This window comes from Amphiprion ocellaris, chromosome 3 (genome assembly GCF_022539595.1).
Source record: "Amphiprion ocellaris isolate individual 3 ecotype Okinawa chromosome 3, ASM2253959v1, whole genome shotgun sequence".
NCBI classification, from domain to species: domain Eukaryota; kingdom Metazoa; phylum Chordata; class Actinopteri; family Pomacentridae; genus Amphiprion; species Amphiprion ocellaris.
This window is the reverse complement of record NC_072768.1, coordinates 5,666,766-5,688,790: the sequence shown is the minus strand read 5'-3', so window position 1 is coordinate 5,688,790 and position 22,025 is coordinate 5,666,766. Positions and strand designations below refer to the sequence as shown.

The 22,025-nt window shown below is 39.0% G+C and overlaps 1 protein-coding gene across 1 annotated transcript in view; it reads left to right on the top strand.

The window, feature by feature from the left end:
* Window positions 1-19,887: 19,887 nt before the first annotated feature.
* The window catches only part of lrrc4ca (leucine rich repeat containing 4C, genome duplicate a), a 170,984-nt gene continuing 168,846 nt past the window's right edge, over window positions 19,888-22,025 (top strand). Inside the window, exon 1 of the mRNA XM_035944424.2 lies at window positions 19,888-20,724. The gene's annotated coding sequence lies outside the window, so the exon portion shown is untranslated. The remainder of the gene's footprint in view (window positions 20,725-22,025) is intronic.

The window sequence follows — 22,025 nt, the reverse complement described above, 5'->3', positions numbered from 1 at the left end:
TTAGTGTGTTGGGGAAAAAAACAGGTTTCAGACAAAAAAAGCTTAAAAGACTTGAAAAATGCTTTCACTTTGGAGTAACGTTTTAACAAAAACACTTCAGCAGTTAAGTATACGAGGTTGCATGCTAGTTAACCTCCCCTGTGGGTGACTTTCAGTTTCTAACTCTATTTTTTTTTTTTTAAAAAATCTTTTACAGCGCACCTGTACTCTGAAGCTCTTCGTTTGTATTCGTTGTAGCAGTATTGGTAACTGTAAAGTGACTTTTTAAAAATGTAATTGACTGTCATTATCTAATTATTTTTCATGTAGGGTAAAATATACTACAAATAAAGAATGTATGAAATAGAAGTGACCTGGAGAGAGTTACACATAATATAGCAATAATCAAATGGTAACAAGAGGCCCTTTACAAAGGGTTTATATTACATGCTGGTTGCCAATAAAAGGTAGAATAATAATGATGAGCACACTTACAAGTCATAAATTGTGTACATGCTGGTTCTAAGCAGTACTGGGTCAACCAGTCTGTTGTTAACTCAATTTACAACATATGAAGTTGATGATAAATGCATTTTAGACCAGATGCTCTGCTGCTCTTGTCTGGAAGGTAAACCATTAAACGTTTGCTGCAGTGAATTATAGAGCTATCTGAAACACGTTTTTGTTGTTGTTTCCTACATACTTTCAGAATCAGAAATCTTCATTGTCATTGTGCTACTTTAGAAAATAAGTTAAAAGTAGATTAAGAACGTAGTTAAAGAACATAGCAAGAGCATCAGGATCATCAGTAAGATAAAAAATATTGCACTTGATGCCCACAACTGTTGCACATAAGTGACCTGAGCGATGTCAAGTAATTTATTCATTTATTTCAAGCCAAAAGCTGTCTTTAATACACCAATTACTTAAAACTTACCTATAAATAATTGGTAAATGTTTTACTATCAAATAGTAAAAACCATTACTTACATTGTATAAACTGATTTTAAAGATGCCGTATCAAAAAACAACAACAACAAAAAAATACGTCTAAGGTCAATAAAAGGTAAGGATGCTGTAATAAAGTTGAAGACATTATAAGAGAGAAATTACACTTAAAAAATCCTGACTAGAAACCTGTGCAAGAGTTCCATAAAGCCAAAGATAATGATGCTATGGTCCATGTCCAACCTTCCCACCAAAAATCCAGCCAATCCAGCCAGTCAAGCCATTGCACTGACCCAAGCACGGTGTTGTGAAACTGTATCCTTCTTAAACCTTATTCAAGAGCAAAGTAACCAAACTTTTTGTTAGATTTGAGTGACAATTCCATGCATGCTGTTTTGATGCCCCAGCAATCATTAAAATTGCTATTTCCCCGATTCATTTTGATAGGCACCTGGTCTTCATAGCCCAAAATAGCTGGTTGCAGTAATAAACAGGGGCATTATCATTGCTTAGTAGGAACAGTTGCCTATAAAAACTTTGGTTAAGTGTACAACAATGTGTGACCAGTGTCATCTACAGCTCAGACAAATCCCAACTTTGTCACTCACTGGGCTTTTGTTAAGTTGTTTGCTTTGGATTACATGGATGGATAAAGTAAACCAAATGCCAGAACTGTGCTGTTAAAATTCCGGCACAATAATTGAACAACGACAACACAAAGGAAACTCACGTTTTGGTATTCTTTACCTTACTTCTGGCTCGATGCACCCACCTTTATAAAAACAACCAAGCAAAGTCTGTTTCCGCCTAAAAACAGCATACATCTTTCAAGAAAGGTCGTATTTAAATGATACATTCTCTCACTTCACTCGGTTGGCTTTTGGCAGTAACTGAGGCATACAGTACAACCAGAAAATCCATTGAGCATGCTGTGCCAGAGAATGCCGCAATGATCACCATTGAGAAGCATCATTGCTTGCCTATTCTACCATGCCTTCACATTGTTTCTTATCCTTTCTTTCTTATTGCCAGAGGATTAAGTGATGCCTTATACCCCATGCCAAGGCCTTTCTCCAAACAAACCATTCACAAACAGAAAAAGCAATCAGGCAAATGCAGTTAGCATACAAAGAGAACTGAATGCACGTCTATAGACTGTGAACAGACATTTTAAGACTCACTGTGCTTGTTAGAGCGATGCAGGCCATGAATATTCATTCACCCAATTTTCCTACTGTGTGTGTTTTATTCATTTTTTCATATTATGTTTATTTTTTGCAGACACAATAGGAAAACTGGATCTCTCACAATCTTATGCACACACATTTTTTAAAAAAAGGTATCATTCTAGGAACATTGACAATGCACAGTCATGATCTCCGCTGCTATTAACATCAGCCACCTTTCTAACAGATTTAAACTTTAAAAATGTCTCATATTCCCAGCTTGTTTTTGTTCAGCAGTTCATAATTTCCAGCTCAAATGTCGAGCAGGAAAGAATGTGATGCACTTCCCCAGCTGGGAGATGCTGCAACACTTGTACTATCTCTGAATGCCAGTTGCTGGTATAATGAATGAGGATGTTTTGTAGACACTATTGTTGAACTCATTCATGCTTCCTTGAAAACAGTCCTCTGATGACACCCACAGAATTCCTATAGGTAGCAAGTGAATCAAACAAAAACAGCTGCATTTTTATTTGTCATTGTTGCCTCCCTGTTCTAAGCAGAAAGTCTGTTTAACTCATTGTATTTTAGTGTATTGTGGCTTAAATAACACATTCGCCGACGTGAGGAGACATTGTTTTATATGCTTGTTCAATGGCCGCTATGATTCAAATTTTCCAAAGACAGACATATCTAGAACTTTTGCTTGTCGTCATTCCTCACACATGGCAGCCAAATGACACAATTTGATGCAAAAGGAAGCGCATATCCCCTGTTGGTAGTCCTTAGGTGAGGTTGACATATGTGATGAAAGAGCCTTTACAAATACATGAGCTTAGAGACACTGGAGAGATGGCATGTCAATTCATGAGATGCCCATCCTGTTATCACAAATGTTCTCCCTGCCCATCCATCCTGCATGTATGCCGTTGGATTGAAGAATGCCTTGTATGCTTGAGTTTGTCCACTGACACGCACGCTAACATGTGCAAACAGCACACAAGCAGATCAAGTGTCTACACACACTCCACCACCCCCGGGCTTTGTGCATTGAGCTGATTATTGCTAAGCACAGTGGTTGTTTGACGGTCAAACCTCCCAGCATCTAGGTAGAAAAAAGCCCAGCCGTACACCACAAAGCCTTGTTGGCTTTAATTCATTGTCTTACCTTGATAAACTTGAATGGTTTAGTGAACCATCTGTGTGGCTGCCTTTCCCAAAGACAAATCTTTAACATTAAAAGCTACAATTCTTTCACTGTTGTTTCACCTGCTGGGAAGTATATGAGGGACTGAAGCAGGAGGGATGAAAACAGACATAAATACTACCAATGAAGGCTGGTCTGGCTTCTGTGAGTGCCTTACAACTTTTCAATCAGGTCACGAATATAACATTTTAGGGTTCAAGCTTTCTATTGTCATGGTTGGGTAAAATTAAAGTCCAATTTTCTTGAGGCTTGCCATTAACACTTCTATTGAATAAGCTTCAGTAGAGTTTGGTTGCCATTAAGATTATCCAAGTATATGCAATAGTTGGTAATTAGTGTATGTCCAAAGCTCTGTTTTGTGCAGGTGCAAACCCAGCAGGGGTGCGAATGCTGGCCTGATGACATTTTTATTCATACAAGTCCAACTTTGTGCTTGCACTTGCGCAATAATTTTGTGGCTCCAAATGAACCACACTTCTGCCCAAGAGTGTAAAGCAAAAGTACACCTGCTCAGACCACCTCCTCTAAAAATGCAAGAGTAGACAAGCAATTTATATCTTGCTTTGTCTTGGAAGGACACACAGCAACAACCACACAAGCTGACCTCTCTAAAATCAGATAAATACGTTTTATTTATGCGTAATTTTGCTTCTTTCACTTCAATTTAACTTTTCTTGCGTATTTAAATAAACTTCAAACTTTTACATAGGCTTAAGGTCACATCTGTGTTAGCAAAGATTGATGGGTAATTCTTACCAAAAATATCATCAGCGGCTGTTGTAGGGCGAATGAGGTTGTTCTCTTCCAGTTGATTAAGCGCATTCCATGTGCAGTCTCTAATTTGAAGGATGCACTATCTGTGGTTATGCATGGGTCAAACAGCATGGGTACCTTAATTAATTAGTCAAATATTCAGATGCGGAACAGAGATTTTACAAAATAGGTGCATGACCTTCTCTGGTTCTCTAAACTAAATAATAAGACAGAGATTTCAAAATTATACTCTGGATTCAAGCGATTAAAATATCTCAATCTTAAAGAACACTTAGAACGAAAATACAGTTTTTTGACCTTGTTGAAATGTTCATATAGTGTTTTTTATATTTGCTGGAAGACATATCATGGGCAGTATAAGCAGTTAACACTATTGAAACACTTGATAACACTGCCAATGACGGTCTCAGAAATATGGATTAAAGCAGCCAAAATTTTAAATATAACAAACCCAAAGAACTAATCTTGCCAACTTGTGAAGTGATGGAGGTTTCCATATCAGTATGTTTATTCAGAATCAGTTTCTGGTTCAGACATGCGTGGCTAAATAACTCCCATATTACCGATTGCTGACTGTAGCACAGAGTGTTTTCACAGTGTTTGAGAAGATTTGAATGTGAGCTGGCATGCTCAAGCTGCAGTGCACAGTGGGGTGGAAGCTGCAGGGTGGAAAGAGATATAAGAACTTCATAGATCTATACATTCTAAATTAGGAAACATTGTAGAGATGAAGGGATTGTTTTCGGGAATAAAACTTAATATGTAATTATGATGATCAGAGATGAGATTTTAGAGGTTTAATCAACACCAGAAGGAGGAGTTTAAAGGAAAATCCCACACTGACTTCCTAGTGGATAATCAAAGCACTTGATTTGATTATTGTCAGCCTATTAAATGGCTGCTATCAATTGTTATCGCTCCGGTAGATATGGCGAGTGGGCGTCCAACTCCACCTGCTTGGCTGAAGCTGTTATCATTTCGGTAAATTATGTTGATGGCAAAGATCTAATACACACGAGTGTTTACTGAAATAGTGTCAGAATCCACATTCAGAGGCAGATGTGCCGACGGTGGCCAGTCAGTCGCTGAATTTTCACCTAAGTGACAAGCATTTGTGATTTGTCTAATTTTAGGACCATTATTTCAACTTCTTTTTTGACTTTTAATAATCAAAGTATTTTGTTAGGTTTAGTGCCCAAAATTATTGCAGAATTTGTCAAAAAACAACAACAAAAAATACAAAAAGCTATTATGTTGCATCCCATGGGTAACTGGCAATACATGCTTTGCCCTGATAGTGGGCTAGAGGACAACAGCGGAGATTTTGCATGCATTTATTCATACGACCTCAAGAGGTTGTCTGTGTTATCTGGGTTACTCGCTGTTCGATTGTGATCAGAAAAGATGATAATGCTCCATCTGGCCCACTAGTAAGTACAGTTTGCCCAGTCTGAACCATAATTAAGGAAGTGATATTACTATTATGGGGACCCTGCCAATTTGGTAACTGAATTATTTGGAAGACAGAAACAGATGCAGCAGAACTGTGATACAGCTTTTAGTCCCTCAACTTGTATTGGTTTAATAATTGCTTCTGCTGTAATATTCAGCTTACATTTCAGGATTGTAAATCTCCTTGACAACTAACATTGCCCTCTCCGAGGCTTGCCCAATTGTGAATTCATTCACAACCTTTTAAATTCATGTCACATTAAAACAACACTAAGGCACATCACTACAAACCATAGATACAACTGAGCAACAATTCAGCAATCTACTCTGTGCAGGAAAATAAAAATCACACTGATAAATGTCCTGCGATGCAGATGCTTACCAGGAGATTAAGCACACATAAATAGCTAAAGAGCCTCATTAGTGCAAATGTAAATAAATAGAGACAGATGCTGCAGACAGAGAGTCGAAGCAGACCACAAAGTATGTTTTAAGTGTGGTCGGATCGGCATTATCTAATTATTCAAGCAGTGGTGGGAAATTTCCCACATGCCATTCCCCATCCCATACCATTTTTACATGAAATTTAAAAGGCACTTCGTTTTATCTGCTCATTTATTCATTCAATTAGAATTGTAATTAATCCAAGACTTACTGTCAACAGCAGAAATTAAATCCTAAACCATTGAAGAAAGAAGACGTCCATACCTCAAAAGACCATAACTTGGCTGTGGGAGTTTAATATTGTTGCTAATCATTACTGGCAGTTTAATGATTAGTAGCTGCCCGAGACTCCACATACTGGGGATTTTTTGGCTCTGATATTTCAAGCTCGTTTTATTACATATGGCTTGTACAGAAGAAAGAATTCAAGTGGTTATATCTAAAGTTATGGTCTTTGTCTGACCCACAAATGAGGATATACAGTATGTCCTTTTATTTTGATGAAGCTGTGAATTTAACTCACAACTGTTTGATAAAAACCCAGCTGAAGCCCAATTACTGCTTTAGGTACTGCTTCGGAAAGTATTTTAGCACAAACCAAAGATTGTTAAGGCTGCAAATGCAATTCCCTTTTTTGCTTCATATTGAATTGATTTTTGTAACAAAGACACCCATTTGTTTTAAATTGAATTTGCACAAAGTTAATTGGTTCATAACACCGAACAAATTCAAAGTTGCATTTGTTTAATTTAAGTGACCCAACACAAGCATGCACACATTGTGGGCATTGACAGAAGTAGTTCATGATTTGATTTCTGTTTTACTTTTTACTTTATATTATTTGATTTGGATTGACTAAAGAACTGTTTCTTTAAGTAGATCTGGGAGTACAACTGTTCATTCATATTCAGTGCGTGTTTAAGTTTTGGGATTCTTTAAAAAAAAACATAAGAAAAAAGAAAAGAAATTAACACAACCATCTGCCACAAAAGACGCATAAATTGAGGCTTGGGTCACATCTTCTCAATGAATCAAAGCCATCAGAGACTGCTTTAATTGTGAAAACATCAGATGCTCAGGACTCTTTCTAGAGAACTGAGCTGTCTGTCAGTCTTTGTGGGAGCCTCCCCCAGGGAACATTCCCTCTGTTTCGGCGAAAAAAAAGACATAAGGGAACGTCCACGTGCCAGCATCCGCATGTATGCAGTTTTCTTTTTCTCTGCAGTGGGTGTTTCTCTTGTCACTGATGGTATTATACATCAGAAGTCAGCTTATGTACTGCAGGTGTGCCGTAATACTTAACAGATCTTTGGCGTCTTACACCGGGATTAGAAGTTGTTTTGATGAAGTAAGCTTTAGGTAACTCGAGGGATAATAGTCTGCAGATGCCCTTTGCTTATTTCTTAAGATTAGAAGTTGAGTGACTTGTGGAACATTAAACATTGGCATAGTTTGTGGGCCTTCAGGGAACATCCTTCAGAGCTGCACTGTGCAGAATCTAGTTTGTCATTAGCTTCAAAACTTTGATCGTCTCTGTTTGGTATAAGCTTCTCATTACATTACTGCTTATTGCACTTCAAGAGAAATATCACAGAGAAAGTACAATTTAAATTTCCCAGTGATGCCGTATAAAGCAGAAACAGCCTGATCTTCTCTATAGCATCTTAGTACAGATCGATGATTTAACATGATAACTATAGCACAAGCAAGTATGAGTCAAACATTTCATTATCATAATCTACACTTGGTCCTGTGTCCTGCCGTTCGCCATCGGTCCACCAGATGCCCTCAGACTTTATTCTTCATCCAATCCATTTACTCTGTCAGTCAGCTGCTCTGTAGCAACCTCCGATCACCAAATTTACCCCGCCCACTCACACACCTCTGTCCCATTCCTTCATTAATCCTTTAGTATACATATAAACTATCCATCTTTTCCCAGCCATTTGCCTGATTGTTATTCTGTCCATCTCCTACATGGAGTGGTTTTGCTATCCTGCTCTCTGTTTTGTTCTTGCTGCCTCAACCTGTTAGCTAATAAACATTTGAATAAAGGCACTGAACTCTTCCCATTTCCCAAATCTCAGTTGGAACAATGCAGTCTGGCCAGTACGGACTCAGCAGACAATCCTTTGTTTCAACCTTGTGGAAGCTGGACTTTTAGTTTGCCCAAGGAAAGACTTTTCACAGGTGAAAGTGTCATCTCAAAATGTGCTTTCGTGTCCATCCTCAAGCACATTTTCAACCATGCTGTATGTGTTCCTGAGGCCTGCACCACAGTTGGATAGCTTTGGGCCTGCTTGCTTCAAACTTGCTGTTCAATGTCTTCTTCACCTCCCTGCTCCTCAACCGGTAAGCCTACTGCATGCACATAAGACAAAATATCTGTCTTGTTTATGTCTAACTAGTACCATTAGTGGCATCCTCCCTTTGCAGGCCGCGCTAATGTTTAAGTATTGGTTGTTTCAATGCAGGATTATAACAGTTAAAAAGCTAACTCATCAGCATGTTTTTATCCACAGGGACTTTCTGTCTGTGCTTTCTGATAGGCCAAATCTATACACAGTAAATATCTCCCTGCCTTAAACAATTTCTGTAGCTCAGAGGCCTTTGACTGGATGACGGCAAAGGCTGGGGAATTGGCAGTTTGTTTTTGATTTGAAGGTTTTGTGTCTGCTCTGAAGAATGTTTATGGCTGTTTGGAGATGGAGGTTTCAAAGTTTTTACATATGGTATTCAAAATCTTTTTTTAAAAAAAGGGATTGTCATTGTCAAATGCACGTAGCTGTGGCATTCATCTATTGAACAAATAATGAACAAATAAAAATCTTTCGCTCTACATCTGCTGCTGATAATTGGATTATTATCAATACATGAACAAAGCAGTTTTTTTTAAATGTCTCAAACAGCTTGAGACAAAAAGTTCAACTGTCAATGTATGTTACCATTGAAAAGGAAACTGTTGGTCAGTTTAATGGATTTTGGTCAGCATATAAAAGGCTGGAGAGATACAAAGTTTTGTGCAAAGAAACTCGTCCTCTTTTCTCACCTTGAAAACAATGTCAGTTGTAGTTGTAGATCTTTTTTTTTACATTATTGTCATTAACAACTTCCTTGTATCAACAGATGGAAGGCAAAACATGTTAACTTATTGTTTTTTGGACATAATACCTCTATCTGCAATCCAAATATCTCATATATTAGTGTTTTATTCATGCTGAGTCAAATGCTGTACATGCTTATGTAGATAAATGAGGGTACAGGAAGTAATAGCTAAAAATCCTTCTGTTTTGTTCTTGTAGCCCATTGTTGATGTGTATGAGAATACCGGTTAATAGGGGTCGGGTTCAAGGGTATTGTGGTCTGCACAAAGCATGTAAATTGGTTGGTGAAATACTGCAATTCTCATTAAAGCGGAGAGATGGCAATTTTCCTTTTGAGCTACCCTTGAGAGCGCAAAGGATATTGGGGAACAGTATAGAAACAGGACCCAGAGAGAGTTCTTAGTCTTTGTTAGGCTACAGACTCCTCAGAGGGGAATTTTTTTAAAACACCCCCTCATATCTCTATATAACCTTTGTACTACAGAATTTTAGCTTTCTTGTTCCATTTGCAATCACAATAGCTTATTTGAAATTAGTTCGAAGCCTGTCATTATACAGTTTTGCAATTCATATAGGTAAGACTCCAATGTAATTTTCCAAATGTGACCTATGCTTAGTCTTTATTGCAGTCTGTGTGAGGAATGATGATGACTAATAAAGGTAAGTCGTAGGACTTCAGAAGTGAGAAGTGGATACTGCTTTGAAACGGTGGACCAGAACTCTGTGGGAGACACTTGCTAAAATTTAAACCTTTGGTGTTTGGTCACAGGATAACTCCAGCTGCCGCTCTTATGTCTTACTGGTAAGACCACTTGAAACTCTTGAGGCAGCTGAGGCAAAAAGATCACACACCAAGTCCCAAGCATTAATGTTGAAATCAGAAGTATGAGCTGGAGTGCTGGCTCAGGGCAGTAGGGTGAGAGGTGGATACTTCTTTCACTTCATGTACAGATAATTCAGTTGTGTGAAGAAAATCGGTCATATGGTGAAACTTGTAATAACCCCACATTTTACATCAAGAGCAGCATTCCAGATAGCTAGATAGTCAGCAATTCCCTGAGTGGTTGACATCATGATGGTGATTGACAGTATTTGTAGCAGCACTGACATGATGTATGAAGACATATCAAAATTTCTATTAGCTCAAAGCTAGTGTGAGGGAGGACTACAATGATTTGTTTATGTGTATAAATGCAATTTCTGAGTCATTATGGTTCAATCCATGGTTATTTTGTTTAAAAAAAAAAAAAAAAAAAAAAAACATTTTGTGGACCCTTCAGCAAAGTGTCACAGACCCCTGTGGGTCCAGAAACCAAATTTCCTTTTGAGAAACGCACATCGTCTAGTAAACCTAAAGTAGCAGGCATATTGTGCCTTACATCTGTGTTTTGGTGCTCCTGGATGGATGTGCTCAGCAGTTAGAAGAGTTATTTTTTGTTCTGTTGTATAGAAACACACTGCAAATTCAGAAATCACTGCAGATATCTACAATATTCTACAATACAACAATATATTCTGAATCCCGATCAGAATGTTTGAACATTCGAACAGCTAGTAACTAGTTTTCTCAAAACACAGTGGATGTGTGACTTAAGCAACTTCATGAGTCACAAAACATGGCAACAAGAACCATGTCTGAGCATGTTCATCACATTTTAGTGTCTCCTGGGAACAGTTACCTCGTAATGTGTGGAAATCCCCAATTTTCTTTTGTCATCCTCTGCACCGTAGATTGAAAGCCCTGATTTCTTGTGCATTTCACACTGGGGTTTTATGTTTTTAATTTGAAAAGGTGTGAAATGTGATCTGCACCAAGTGTCATTTTGCTTTGGGGGCATGTGCGAATGATTTTGCACTCAAGGCCACAACTTTCTACCATTCTGCATTAATGAAGTATGAATTCACTTGTTGACAAACCAATGCACTGTTCTCCTTTGTATTGATTGTCCTGTCTGATGCGACTGTGTACACTCCAGATGTTGGAAATATGCAGCTCAGAGGAGCATTTCATTTTAAAACTCAGCTGTATTTTTGATCGTCCAACTAATAGTGTGGTTCAGCTGCTTTCGGAAATAGCAGCTGGTGCGACACATACCACAATGAGGTGACAGGTGCTACCTAACATTTCCATTTTTATTTTGATAGTCCAGGCCGTGCTTATAATCAGTTTATTAAAATAGTAAAAAGGCCTTTGTACACTGGGTTGGTGGAGAAGAAGGGCCAAATTGCTGGCAGTTCAATGTCAACTGTTATTGGACACTGTGCAGTGTCGAGAAAGGGTACATTCTGTGTATTGTTGTGCCGTTTATGGCTTTAGTTTGCATAATTAGCATTGCTGCTGTTTCACTATGCTCCTGCCATGTTGCCATGTATTAGAATGACTGTGGTGAAACATTTTTTCTAGTTTCTATTCATTTATTTGTGTCCTCTGGATTCAATCACATTTAAATCAGATTCCAATGCCACTTTCTACAACTGCTCCATTACAGCTAAAGAGAGCGCTCATATGCAGACTTGGATTTGTGTATTCAATCCATTTTAGCATACTCCCAAAGAGGCCCAACAAACCATCTGCTGTTTAGATAGGCTCTGACCTCTATGCCTCTGCAAGTCCAAGCACACCACTGGAGCATATCCATCCGTACAGGCCCGCCTAGTAGTTAATCTCTGAGCAGAAGACAAGGAGGTTATCATCACATGCCATTTGAAGGGATGGGCCCACTGGCAAATCCCCAACAAAGGCGTTGTTTCACTCAGTGCACTCTCTCCCTGTCACTTGCAGGACACAGTATATTAACGGCACACGGTATGTGATTAATACATTGTCATGGTGTAGCAGTGTGACAGTCTTGATGTCTGCACACTTTGGGTCTTCAGGGCATTTGCTATGTGTGAATAATATTGAGAGGGAACTGGATATGCTTTTTTGTTTTTGTTTTGTTTTGCATGCTGGAGCAAGAGAACTATTTTTGCTTAGTACCATTTATTTCCTAAAACATATATTTTAGCTTTTGTAGTGTTTTTGCAAAAAATACTTTGAAAATGAACTCATGACAATAATAATTACAAGGTGCAATCATCGAAATAGAAATTGTAATCATTTTCAAATTTGCTGCTTGACATTTTGTTTTGAAAGTATCATTATTCTGCAGAATTGCCAACTGCTGATCTTCACTAACTGGTCTGCAGATGTTCCAGCTGTGATCATACCTTGACACTGCACATCTGAATTTGATGTATAGGAATAGAGTTTTTAGCTGATATCGTGTCTAAAACTGTCTTTCATTCTGAGGTTAACAAAATACCTTTCATATACCATTTGAGTCCAGTCTCATTGTAACTTGTAGCTAATTTGTGAGGATCCCTTGGTGTCACATTAGAACGCACTGGTTATTCTTTAGCATCATCTTTCAACCCACAAGGTGGGCCAATAGACCTTTCAAAATCGATGAACATCAGAAGCAAATGCCATGACACTGTAGCCAAATGTTCTCGCCTGGTGTTGTCACTGTCACTCATTTTTAGGCAACGAGCGGTTTGCCTTGTAACATGTGGTTAATGTTTTGAAGGACTATATCTAAACCAAACAATGATCTCAGCCTTTACTATGTAGTCTTGGTGTATAAATTTAAACAGTGAGTGAAAGTAGAATGAAAATGAAACACAGCTCGGTGAAAATGGTCCGACGCAAACCTCAGTCTCTTGGGTAAAAGTCCATTGACTTACAGTGCCGCCACCCCTCCAGACTCCTTTCAAGTCTCTTTTAAACAGGAAAAACTACACGACCATTGGTGTTGAATATTGATGCAGGCAGCACCAATGCCAAAGGACACCTTGTGTGTATCTCCGAGACACCAACCGCTTTGACTAAATGGCAATTTTACGCCCTGGGAATGAGAAGGGGTTGACTATTCAGTAGGAGCATTCATGACACTTACGCCTGATAAGATTTGCATTCCCTGTTCAATTTCCTAACAGCACAGCTTCTAAATAAAATAGAAGCTGAATAGAACAGCTTTACCTCGGTAGGTGAAAGCACAACCATGAATTCAATGATTTTTACATGATCAAAATGTTTTAAAATTTAGATCATTTTAACAAAATACTGCTTTAGCTAAGTTGTGCAGGTTTTGTGAGTTATTTTTAATAGTTTACTTACACAATTGAGCCCATGGAAAGCAGGAAAACCTGATTTGAATATTAAAGCAACAGTTATTGTGATAAGATTATCACTAATGCCACTTGTAATCACACATGATCTACTTTACTACAAAAGCACTGGGATGTTCCTTTATTTTGTGGCTCTTTTTAGGGGCTGACACTGATTTTATGGAGTAAAAATCTGTGATATTGCTTTAATATTTCACTCTGCTGCGTTACCAACTGTGCTGAAAAAACTATAGATCCCTAGCAACCCCACTCTAATGAATGTGATGAACATAAGTGACATGGCAGTTGTTGTGGACCAGCTGACTTTAAAGTTACATGGAAAAAAAGGAAAATGATGGGGCCATTCCAGTAATCTGTTTCACAAGCTAGTTTGCAGTTTATCACGGAGCTACCACCTGATTCACCACCACCACCTGCTCGGCTGTAATATTTACTCTGCTACATGTGCTGCCGACAGCGCTCCGAGTAATGTAAACAATGGAGCATATATTGGTCTACCGTATTCCAATTTTAGATGTAGCACTGACCATTAAAAATGGGAAGTAATGAGGGTAATTTGTCTAGATTGCAAGATCTTGTCAAAGGCAGCAGCATTTTAGTGCTAATGATCTAAAACATCTGGCTCTACATCAGCATGTATTTTGAGCTGCACTCCTCTGCTGGCAGAAAGAGTCTGGATCCTGTTTGGTGCCTAAAGAACTGCTCTCCTCTGACCTGAATTCTTCCCCACTCCTGCAGCAGTGGTGTTACTGGGCCACATTTGCATTTACACCATTTCTTTGAACCTCTGATGTAATTAATTTAGAAAATGGGGGGGAATGATGTATAAACCACTTACGGGAAAACATATGTGTCCTACTAATAAGTAATTAGCACAGGGAGAAAATAAATAAAAAGCCTTTATTCTGCCTACAAAGGGGTTTTAACAATGGTTTGCCTGATGGTAGCATGTTGAAGAATTGAATTGTGCTTCATATGCTGATTGCAGAATCCTTCAGAAGACTGAAAAATATGATTTAAAAATAGACTCTTAAAGACAAAGCAGTGAGTGACAGGTGTCCGATTTTGACTTGTTTGTTTGTGTATGTGTGTCTGTGTATTAATTAAGGCTCGACTGAACCTAAAAAAATGCACTTAGTTTTTGCCGGTGCTGTGGGCAAGAAATCCAGTGGCAAATAATGTGAGTTTGACAAGGGACTATATTTACTGCTATCTTGAGAGAGGGAGGTTCTTTCTTTGGAAAAACAGAGGAGGGGCTCTCTTTATTCATCGTACTCTATCGTCTATTTTAGTTGTGAGATTTATTATGTTGAAAAGAGATCAAATAGTTAAATATGAAAGATCGCTTTATGTGCGCCATGAGTCATAAATATGCATTTTACATCAATCTTGTCTCTGAGTCGGGGTGATGAAGTCCTCATGAATATCAAAAAGGCTAATGTACATATAGAAAAACACAATGCATTTTCTCCTGTTTGTCATTACTGTACAGTAAATACACTGTAAAACATCAGGAAGGAATTTAGTTTAATCAACCTTAATGTAAATGTATAACTTAAAATGTCATTTATGTTTATTTTTAGACCACTGTAGAACTTGGAAACATGAGTTACTTTAACTTGATTTTTACCACTTTGGCCTAAAATATAGTTAAATGAATGAATTGCCTAGAGTGCACTTAGATCATCAAAGTAAGTTTATATAAAACAAAACAATCATGTAAGCAAACTTGGAGAGTTTTTTTTTTGTTTGTTTGTTTTAATAGTTTGAGAAAACCAACATTGTGGAGACTTGCCATTTGTCTGTGCAATATCAAGTTATGGTGGATACTTTTCTTAATATTCAATGCTATTTTAACCATGGTTAGTGCTAAATTTAGTCTCTAGATTTATACTTCTAAATCATCTCACTGTAACTGTGCTTGTACTGATGTTTGCACTGACTGTAGTAAGGAAAAAAAGGGCCATAAGTTGTCAATGTTAACTTGGTAAAAAATTATCTAAACCAACTAACACATAGAACATGTAAAAGGATAACAAGACTGGTTGATTCAACTTAATCTCTTAATTTAGTTGAACTTGTTTTCTCAAGTTCAGTTACTTTAATTCTTATTTACTTGTTTACAACTCAGAGGATTGAATGAATACATCCACTAAAGTGAAGTTAATTAAATATTTAAATTTGCAGGAAAACTTATCTTTCAAAGCTTCATCGAATTATAATGATTTACAGTGTAGCACTGTTGCCTTATTCTGCACCATAACAGAAAGTAAAGGTGCAACCTAGCTAAATGAGTCAAATGAAGTTGTGGTGCACATTCATTTTGATTGTTCACATGCATTTTCTTCAGTCAACAAACTGATCGCACACTTTTTCATCGCTGTGAGCCGAACTGTGACCAAAACCCCGAGATAGACGTGCACCGCTGCTGTTGTAACACTCTGGAGCAGCTGTGCATAAAACAAGAGCTTAACAGTGGTGCAGCGTTAGAGCCTACGCCATTCACAGCTGTCTCCCTCTCTTCTGCGTCAATGAGCAGTGACTTTAACTGTTTACTGAGAATGATTAACTTCTATTTTCTTTGGCTTGATGATCTAAAAGAAAATGTTCCCTTTGAGTCTCCAGCTGCTGCTCCACAACACACCTGCCTGGGGATTTAACTGTGGCTCGTGAAGCCTGTTTGGTTTAAAAATGATTGACAGTCGGACACCTTACATCATGCAACGGCATCAGATCCAATGCAAAATGTTTTGCTATTTGGAATTCAGAGTGGTGCAAAAATATTTTAGAGTCAAGCCCCGGGCACAGATTGATGTGCAGGAGGTCTGGAGGTCTCAACTGTTGGACTGACACTGAATACATTTGTAAAAATCAAAATGTCCTGTATCTGATGATGTCAGGATGTTATGGTATCTGAAGCTAGGGGACATTCTCAGTCAGTGCTATAGCATATCAGGTTAAAAGCAACAGCAGTAATCACTACACTGTAATGATCGGGAAATTAACCTGTCAGCTTAGTTATCATTTCGAACTACATGTGCACTTGAGAAATGGCAGTGTAGAAAAATGTTATGTATTATGTAGGTCTTCTATATATGGTAGGGCGACCTATTGAAATGCTATGGAAAAGTGTCAGGAGTGGGTGTAAAGCATGTTTTAAGTACTAAGTTGGACATGTAACAGTGTATAGTGCACCACCTTACCGCTTTCTGTAGTGTACATTTTGTTGTTATATTTGGTATATAATTCATATGTTTGCAACCATTACAGCCAGCGGTGCAAATTCAGCTTTAAATATTTCACAAAACACCACTGCCTTTATCTCCCTCTTTTTTTTGGACAACGCTGAGGAGAAAACAGCCATCTTGTTTAAAAAAGACGCTTTATTGGAATTGTCACGGGATAAACGTGACCTGGGGCTTGGTATTTATGGTTGATGTGAGCGCCACATCAGATCGGTCAATTGACCCGCAGAGTGTGAGTGGACCGTTACATCCCCACTATCTGGACAATAAGACAATAAATGGCAGCACTGAAATAGAAGCAAGCTTTCCCTCCATCACTCATGAACACAACACAGAGTCAAGGGGTTGCCCAACTACATCAGCACCTCGGTTTTCTAGATTACTAGCTGAACATTTGCCTCTAGTGTTATTACACATGTCGTGATTGTGATCTTGAATACAGAAAGAATACACAGCCAGGAGATTTAAAGCTGCATGAAAAATATGCTGCATATACATATTTATGAAAATGATAATAAAGCAGGTAGACTTGAATAAACAGTCTTGAAAGGAAAGTAAAACAGTCCAGAAGAAAATGTGCTTTAGCTGTTATTGAGTCAAAAATAAGATAATTAGAGGTAAAAATGGTCAGACATGATGATTCATACCCTCTGAAGATGGAAAATGAAATGGAACAGTGGCTCTAGTGGATATTCTGGACCTCAGGCAAGGTTTCTAGCGTTTGAGCTGAGGCACATACTTTCTCTTCTTTTTGCATTTGGAGGCTCGGCTAGTCAAAGGACCAGTCTACTGGATTTGTTGCACACTATTTATAAAGAAAATAAATAATAATAATAATAATAAATTTTATTTATAAAGCGCTTTTCCAAAAGCTCAAAGACGCTGTACATAAAATACAATAAGATAGAACAAAACAGATAATTAAAATCAGTAGATAGTAAACAAGTTCAAGATAAAATACAGAATCACTTAAGGAAAGCAGATCTAAAAAGGTGAGTCTTTAAAAGGGATTTAAATGTGGTGAGGTTGGTGCAGTCACGGAGGGCATGGGGGAGTGAGTTCCAGAGTGTGGGGGCGGCAATGGCGAAGGCTCTGTCCCCCCAATGTCGCCGGCTGGTCCTGTGCGGGATGGAAAGGAGGTTTGTGTGGGAGGAACGGAGATTCCTGGGGGGGGTGTAGGGGAGGAGCAAATCGGTAAGGTAAGAGGGGGCTAGATTATGGATGGACTTGAAGGTGAGGAGAAGCAGTTTGTACTGGATGCGGTGTGAAATGGGGAGCCATTTCACACCGCATGAAACAGGGAACAGAAAGCAGCTGTTTCTTATTCACATTGTGTGGTTATACTGCATTTCATTGATAAAATAAGGTAATTTGCAGCATAACAGAAACCTATAGCCTGAAATATTAGAATTTTTGTAATATTTAGACATTGCTATGCATTTTGTGTACCATCATCTGCATTTAAGGCTTAACAGTGTTTAATGCTGAACCATTTTTTCCCATATAGATCTCTTGGGCTTCATCGGCTTTCTGTAGCACACACCAACTCAGATAGTTGTTCCAGAAATGCTTGTTTAATGAAGTACACTGAAGGAACTCAATTGTATTCATCTGTCTGTGATGCACAAAGGCGGGACTCAGGCCCAAACACAGATCTATCGGACAAAGCAGGTAAAGTTAACAGGCACTTTAGTCAATACTCAGTCAGGCTTCCAGTCAGCAGCTAGCTGGCATGCAGGATGCGGTAAACAAAGCACGGTAGAAACAGTTGGCAGGCAAAGCATGGCCAACAGGTCTGTGAAAGGGCTAACGATGCAACTAGAGTAACTCAAGTAACTCAAGCATTAAACTGGTGCTGAGAAGAATGCCATAGGTAGCAAACTGCCCAGGGAGTCTATTGCCTTTCCTTTCCTGAAGGCATTTCCACTTGTCAAGCGGCGGTATATCTAAATATATTAATAATGTCTGCATTTCATTTGCCAACCCATGGGTCTTTACACTGGGCACATTGGCTCACCGGTATGACTTACCTTCCACATCCATCATTAATGTTATTTGCACACCTGTGCTTTGACAGGTGACAAGTCAAGAGAAAGGTCTGTGCCAGATCAGCATGGACATTGATGCCACACCAGTAATTATGATTTATAATCTCGTTTTTTTGCCAGAAGCTCTAATGAACTTCACTTGGCACTAAATAATACTAAAGTGTCTGGTAAGCAAAAACGAAGACAGATGCCTCAAATGAGCTTGTCCATCAGTCAAAGCAATCCTGTCCAAACTTCAGATAGATTGGGATATTTTCTCTCCCAACTCTGTTTAGTCAGGAAAAGTACATTCTGTACATTAGGTGTGTAAATTATACCAGTCATTCGCCATAGCAGGAACAAGTGGGAACAATAGGAGCCTTTCCCTCATGGCATAAACTGCTGATTTTATTATTTTTTCTGTAAAGCAAATATGCAGTCACATCAGTTCTCTGGGCTCAAAGATGGGATGCGATGACGTTTCCACTTATCTATACTTCAACCAAACACTGTCTCACATGTCACAGTAACTAATGCTGTAGCTAATGAAGCTAATAGCTACATCTGATTAGTTTAAGTTCATTTCATCAACTGCACTGCTGACACCGTTTACAAAGGTGTTTTCTCAGAATGCAACTTTTTCCCCCCAGTTATTGATACACGTATTAAACAAATGGCGCTCATGTGACATTTTCCCATTGCGCAAACCAAAGTTCTTCAATTTGCAAAAATTTAAAACGGAGAGCAGGCACTGTTCATTTTGGAGGCTGCAAATGAAGCTATGGTTTTAGCATTTAAACTCGTATGAGATGGGTTAATTTGGGTTTCTTCCAGCTTTTCTCGAGTCCATCACCCAGATTAAATATTCATTGAGTATGATTTTTCATTCTGCTTGTGGGATTGTGTAGATTTTATTTATTTACTGTTTATTTTGTCTGTTTCAGTGGTCACACAGATGTCAAAACTACAGTGACACAGTGAAAAAAACTGCAATCAACTCCAGATTCCCCAAGAGCTCTAAGCTGTAAAAGAAAATTAATTCCACTTTCTTTGTTTCTTCCTAATAGGAATAGCTTGGAGTCCACAGTCACGGCAACGGCTCTGTCCACTGGAGGTAAGGCTGACATCAAAGACAGCAAGTTGGGGAGATCACATCTACTCCAACGACTCCCTCATTCACTCTGACTTGGAAAAAAAGAATCATCAAATTCAAGAGGCACAATCACGTCTTTAAGCAAGACAGCTTATTTGTATTCTAGACTCCCACTATGTCTCCTCACGTGTGACTGAGCGCAAGTGAACGAACAACAAGAGTGAGCAAGGAGGGAGGAGGGCAGAAAGAGGGAGGGAGTGCATGAGAGAGGGGAAGGATGAATCTCATGCATTGCAGCAGAGAACTGTGACAGACCAGGCATTTATTTGAGCAGAGACTGCTGGTGTAGAAGGGAGGACGAGGCAGCAGCAGCGGCAGCAGCAGCAGCAGCAGCAGCAGCAGCAGCAGCAGCAGCAGCAGCAGCAGCAGCAGCAGCAGCACTCAGCACTGCTCTATCACACAGTGCCTCCACCACAGCTGGAGACAAGGTGGGCACGAAGAGGCGGAGGCACAGGGGATATACACTGGGAGCACAACACATTTCCAATGCCGCCACCAATATGATTTCTGGAATACTATATTGGCTTTTCCAGCTTTGCCTTGCAGCATGTCAGTTCCCCTTTCCTCCTGATACTCTTCACTTCATCTATTACCATTTCCTCTGGCTTGATGTGAAGACATATTCATGCCAGCGGAAAGCATGGCTTGAATGAGAATCAGTGCCTGTCTCTTTACATGTCAGACATTAGCACCAGCAGAGGACTCAAGAGGCATTCTGCACATTATGCGAATCTCCTGAGTGCTCCTCTGTGATCTCCCTGGGTTTTATCACAGCTCTGAGTCTCAGCTAGTGGAAAGAAGTCAGGGGAATTATTACATGTGTACATACGAGAAGTTGTCCTCAAAACAGGCCTCAGTCTTTTTTGTTTTCCTATTACCTGTTTAGCTGTAATTTTTTGTTCAACGTGTGGTAACGAAAAAGACAAGAAAGAAGAAGAACAGCAAAAGTAAATTTGCTTTATAAGAAGAAAAGAAGCGGCAAGAACATTCTCCCTTGCTTCACTTCTACTGTTGTGCACTGAGGGATGCCCAGGACAAAGACATCAAACACACTGGTGAGTAATACAAGTTTTCAACTTTCATGCAAACCTTTTTTCCAGCTGTTGACAGATGTTTGTTGAATGCCATCACCGATTTCTGACGTTAAGCCCTTTGATATCTGTGTCACTGTCTGAGTGTTGCTGTCTGCAAGGCATTTGTTGAACAAGGTTTAGAATAAAAATGAAGCAACAGCTCTCATGCATTATATAATTAATATAACATATATATTATATAATAATGAATATACTATAATATCTTACAGCCCAGCCTGCCTAAATTGATGCATTTCAGTTCCACTAACATAAAACTGACAGGCTAACTGTTGCATGGCCAGGCTTCTCCATCTAAATCAACTTCTTGTAATTCTGTTGCTAAGCTACAGTTCTCTCCTGTGAGAGTAATCATGCTACCTTTCCCAGTAAAATGATTTACCGTGTTTGGACATCAGCATTATTCATTTCTTCAGGGCTGAGAGATTGTGTTGCCTGTGTTGTACAGTTACGTCCAGATACACGGGGGAAGCATTAGCTTGTCCTTCAAAGTTCTCTGCTGTTTGTGGCTTCACATAGCTTGACTGTTTGTTGTATTACTGCAGCACACATCACACTGTCAAACAGGTCAAAGCATATTTCATGTTATTCATCGCTATAAATATTATCACTAAATGCATCAGCCTATCTGTGCTGATGTTAAATTGTTGCTTGCTGTGTGAATCCTCTCTGTGAGAGATTTACTGCCCCATTAACAAAACAAAACAAAGAAAAGCATTGTTTTGCAATCAGAAGAGTCTGCTGGAAATTCATGCCTCTTTTTTGTCTTATTAGCTTCATAAAGGAGCCATGTGGTTCATATCCAAGAAACTCGATGTCAATCACAGGTTCTTGCCTCTTGCTACAATTCGACTGACCTCTGACTACATCAATTGCAATTACACATTACCATAATTGTGAAGTACTAAACAGCCTGGGAATCAAGTATACCGTAAACTGGTGGCCTGTGTCCTCGAGTACTGGTGGTGGGCGGTTTCTATTTACCACAATCACACTCCTCTGTTACCCACAGGCCTGTTGAGATAAGAGGGAGCAATGCACACACATTTAGATTACGCCATCATCTGTTTGCATGCAATCAGGGCCTCTGAGATGCTGGACAAGTGCTGTACCCCTGAGAGAGCATGTGGTGATGAGCCAGTGTGCACAACCCTTGATGCCATTTGTGATTCTTCAAGCAGTGAGGTGATGATGAAAGGCTGGTAATTGCTGCTGATTAAGATATTAGAAAAAGCATTCACCCATGCATAATGAAATTATATGCG